This window comes from Stomoxys calcitrans, chromosome 2 (assembly GCF_963082655.1).
Source record: "Stomoxys calcitrans chromosome 2, idStoCalc2.1, whole genome shotgun sequence".
Lineage (NCBI taxonomy): Eukaryota > Metazoa > Arthropoda > Insecta > Diptera > Muscidae > Stomoxys > Stomoxys calcitrans.
This window is the reverse complement of record NC_081553.1, coordinates 2,208,934-2,214,222: the sequence shown is the minus strand read 5'-3', so window position 1 is coordinate 2,214,222 and position 5,289 is coordinate 2,208,934. Positions and strand designations below refer to the sequence as shown.

Sequence of the window (5,289 nt, the reverse complement as noted above, 5' to 3'; positions counted from 1 at the left end):
TAGTTGGCAGTTGAGACTTTTGTCTTTAGGACAATGGACTTTGTTTGGATTTCAACATTCCCGGCTGAATAATGTCCTTAAATAATGTTTCCCTTCTTCAAATGAATTCGGACTTTAATGACAAGTTGTGCACTTCCCTTTGCAATTTCTCTATTAATAATTTGTAAATATCTTCCAAAAATTTTATAAATTTATAAAAAATTATAAATTGGGCTCGTAAAGTTGATTATGGGGTACAAATTATATTTTCAGGACGTCCTGAAGTAATCTTGAGAGTAAAATATGCAATTGTTTTTTTTTTTTTTTAACTTGCAAGCTTTCCTATTTTATGTTATTGTTGTGCATTTTAATTGAAAGATAATGTAAATGTTTAATTTAATCTCTATTGACCTTCATCACTGGGACATTCTCGAAGCTTCGTTACGAATCTCCTGCATTTGGAGTCAACTTCCTGTTTTCCAGTACGTGTTTGGGTGTTTCGTTTTCCATTCTCGTTACGAAAATTGCTAGAAATTTCGTTTTCTTTGTGCCTTACAACCCACAGATGGCTGGAAAAGAAGGGGGTTGATATTGAGCTACTTAACCCACCCCACTTTCCCTTCAAAATTGCCCGTTGGTAACTGGATGGCATCTCTTGTTGAAAAAACTGTTATAATGTCTATATGGCCAAGTGACACAACACTGCTAGCTTTCTCTCTTTCCTTTGCACAAGTTTGTGTGAGATGACATTTTTTCGCATAATCGAAAAATCTGGCAATTTCCTGTGTTTGTTTTTATTTTTCCAGCTACTTTTTTTCAACCGAATGTAACTGCTTTGTGCAGTTAATTAAATAAAATATCTTATTTTTGGTTCCTACTATTCTTAAAGTCCACAATACAATTATTTTAAATTGATTTCAAATATTACGCCATTAAGATGCTTGGTCCCTCACTGAGTCATAAATGCTTTTTTTGTGGCATTGCTAGAACTAACAACGATACCGACAACTTCTTCACTCTTTCGACACATACATTACTAAACCAAAAGTACTAGTTAAATATTTTTTTTTTTTAATTTCCAGGTATCTATAGTCAATTCCCTTTTTATTGGCTGTCCCCTCACTTTACACATTCCAGAATAATTTCGCATTGTGGTGTAATGATGCAGTTGTTTTTCTAATGGAATGGAAAATTTTTGCCCATTTCGACAGCAAAGCAAAATTAAAAACAGCTACCATCTGCCTTCTCCCGCTCCTCTCTACATCGTTTTGGTTGTTATAACAGTTTCCCGACATAACGAAAGAGATAACGCTATGCGCATGTTTCAAACTAAAGCAACCCCATTCGCTAGCATTCGAATGTGCTAGAAAAGGTTAATGGAAAATTTCTTTGCCTTCCAAGAACACACAAACATATATACGGGCACTTTCTGGGGTATAAATAGGCCTGCTTTGCTTGCTCTGGCATCAGTGGTTTTCTTAAACTTGTACCTATAACACGCCTCAGGGAGGCTAAAGAAGTGGAATATTTTTGTGTGATTGTGAAAAAGAGTGTTCTTGTGTGAATGAGAGAGTTTGGTGTTTGCCTAAAAATGACTGTAATCAAGAGGCGTTCAAATCTTGTTGCTAGATCAGGAGAATACTATTGTTCCGGCAGTAGGCCGAAATAGTGAGGAGAAAATTTGCGGTATTCCATGTGAAACTGGGAATCTGAAAGAAAATGGCTACATGATTAATCCACCCGTCAAGCTGTGAGAGCTCTAGGCAGGAAGCAATTTATGAAGATTGGTTTCTGAGTGTTGCCCCCTCAATGCGAGTGAGAATGAAGAGTTTTCAACTAAAGTTCTGGGTCTGGTTAGCATCAACTTAAACTGACTGCTCTGGTGTTGTTTGTCAACGTCACTTGAAGCCTTGCTTCTAAAAGCCGTAAGCATTTTTTAAATATATTAATATTGAAAAAAAAAAAAAATATCTTGCACACAAAAAATAGTTTCTCATATATATGTAGTTCCATGTCTGGAAAAAACCTATTTCCATAACTGCGCAAAATTTTCAAGGTTTCGTTTTATGGCCAAATTGTGTTAAAACTAATTTCTACCCCAAATAGCAGTGTGTTTGTTTCTTGACAATACCAAGATTGTGAAATGTTTAAAGTGAAACAGCTTTACTTAGTTATGACTAATCCAATAGGCAGTTTTTTCTATAATTCACAAAAAAATTATTTTCCAATGGCAATTCCACAGGAATTTGTCGAAAAGATTTCTAATATACATATTCGTACACCAAGAGTGTGTGTATGCTTAAAATTAAATAGGCTACCTTTGTACATACTTATTTTCATAAGCAATATATGTATACCATTAAACGAATATCCAGAAAATTCCTCTCAAGTATGTATATACGTTTCATATTTTTCCCCCACACTTGGTGTACAGAAAATTTCAAGCCTTGTTTTTTTCTGTAGCCAAACAAGGCCATCATTTTGCGTCTTATTATTGCTACTTTCTCTACATGTGTTTTCAACCATTGGTGGCCCCACATTCGCGCTCTACCCCCTACTCCTTCAATGGTAGAGCTGTATTTCTTTTTCACCAGATTTGGTAAACATGTATACTCGGAAAGTATAACAGAAATGTATAACAATTTGCGCACGAATGTACTCGTACGTTAAAAAGAGAAAGAAAGATTTTCACGACGCCCATTTTCGTTTAGTTAAAAAAAATGCCTTGTGTGTGGGCAAAATTCTGTCACCCCCTACCTCTATGATGCAGAGTACCACCTCCCGTCCTCTGTAGAAATAGTTGGTTCTTGTATATTTTTTGTTGACGTTTCATCGTTAAGCTGATTAATCACATTTATTAGTAATAATTAATTGCATATACATATATATAACTATAGCAAAATTTCTACTTGTCTTAATCTTTTTCCTTGTAAAACTTATAAAATGCCTTTCTTTTTTTAAACCATTTAGCGAAATTGTATGTGTATTGTATTGGGCGGCTGCGTGAGTAAATTTGTCATAATTTTATGCTAAATTTGCAAAAATCTCGTGCAATTCTCTCGACATTTAATTCGAAATGAAATATCAACAATTATCAAAATCATCACATCTGTAGAGGCTTAAACAGAGCGAGGTTGTTGTTATGATGTATTGTATATTTTATTCTTCAACCAAATCGTACATACATACATGCAAACAAACAGACAAACGTATTCTAGAAACAGAAAGATAAACAGCTCGAAGAATGTGAAAGAGTTTATTCTTGAGAAACGAATTGAAAATTATTAGCCAGAAAAATCTCGAATCATCTACACCCTCTTGAATCTGAATCAGAGAATGTATCACGAATGAGATATTAGAAGAGTGCATTGTGTGCGCTGTGTGTGGTATAGATGAGAGAGAGAGAGAGAGTGAGTGTGTGATGATGTATGCGCGAATTTTGATGAACGAGAATGAATCACACGCGAGATTGATCATAATAAGTTCGAGAGAGCGAGAATGATAAAAATGAGAGAGGATTCAGATGAAGTCAGGCACATCAAATGAGGTTTTTAAGACAGAGAGAGAAACAACACACATATTCTCAAAAGAAGACTTGTAAAAACCCACGTCCAACTGACAGCTATCTATCTAACTAAACTCTAAGAAAGAACGCCCCCTGGGCTCAGAGAATCTTGAGATACTTAGAGTTATCTATCACCCATCAATGTAAGAATATTTTGTAAATCTAAAAAAAAAATGTAGAGCGAAAAGAATAAAAAAAATAGAATCACCACCATCCCCATCAACGTTAAGGGTTAAGTGTTTTAGAGATTTTATATACATCTACTCTTTATACTAATCGATAAGCACATAAATCCCCGTTGAGAGGTACAAGAAAACATCCAACCCAACAAAATCATTATTATGATGTGTTCGTTTAGTTGACACCATCACCACTACTACCATATACCACAGTGTATTAAGATTACCATATAAGCCTTAACTGATTTTGATTGATATTCTGTTCTATTTTTTCGTCATACACGTTTGTTCTACAACTATCTTTTAAGCATTCTTCTCAGTATATCTATTATAGTTCATACGTACTTTTTATATACATTCTTCATTTTCTGAAAACCAAGAAAGAAAAAAATATTTCACAGAAAGCAAAAAATTATACTGAAGCAAAACAAAAAAAAAACAAAAGAATTATTTCAAAAGAAAAAATCTTAAAAAAGAGAAACCGCATAAAAAAAAATGAAGAAGAAAAGATTTTTGAAGAAATAATAAATATATGATGAAACCTTATTTTTCTATAAAACCAAATCTCTGTCAATTGTTTTTCCTTTCAAAACAACACCAACAAGAAGCTTTGAACTGCTAGCCTCTCCCAAAATGTCTCGTTTTTTTATCGGACATGGGTTTTGCAGCCAAAGAGCCAACAGCTACCTTCCTCCCCCTTCACCTTACAGTTATCCCAGCCACAAAGGGGTTACGTTAGTGACACGTATGAATAATCCATTTACGTTCTCTCAACGTAGGCTACTGAACAAAGTGAGTAAAATTTACTATTTTATATATTACACATAGCAAAAGGAACGTAATTTTTTAAACAATTAAGGAGTTGAATAATTAAGAAAAAATTAACATGATACGAAAAAAGTCAGGGTTATAGCAACATATCGAAATAAGAAAAAAACGTCAGATAATTTATTAATAATGAAATGTCGAATAGAGAAAACTGCGTTCAGAATTTATATAAAATTTATAAAAGCAATCCAAGTTTGATGAGAATGACAAATTCTAAAATCTACGTTAATGACCAAGAATATTTTTAACGTAATGCATATGAAAATCATTTAAGAGTTACTGACTCAAAATAAATTTTATCCAAAAAATAACAATCTGCGATCAGAATCACAGCTAACAAGTCTGTTTATTATTTGAAAAAGGGTTTACAACATTTACATAAACGATTAACAACTAAATAGAGGCTAATACGAAAATGAGGTTAAAAAAATTAGTATCTGCGTTCAGAAGCACATTTAAATGCGTATAAATTTAAGCTAAAAATATGTGTACAGGATTCTGCGTTAAACCATATTTACTGAAAAGCGTTTCTATTTCCAAACAATCCGTCGAAAATTTAAGCACTGCGTTCAACGTTACACTTAAGACGTCGAAAATATAATCGGGTATTATGATTATTAATTTGGTTTTTGTATCACTAACATTAAATAAAATATCTGAAATCAGAAGTACATTGAAAAGTTTTAAATATAAAAATAGGAAAGCGTCAAATATAAAAATTAATCATATGCGAATCTG

The 5,289-nt window shown here is 33.1% G+C and overlaps 1 long non-coding RNA gene across 1 annotated transcript; it reads left to right on the top strand.

The window, feature by feature from the left end:
• Positions 1-776: 776 nt before the first annotated feature.
• Positions 777-4,287, top strand: LOC106083488 (uncharacterized). Its single transcript, XR_001220658.2, has 2 exons — positions 777-1,904; positions 2,950-4,287. It is a non-coding gene; the product is annotated as an uncharacterized LOC106083488 (long non-coding RNA).
• The last annotated feature ends 1,002 nt before the right edge of the window (positions 4,288-5,289 follow it).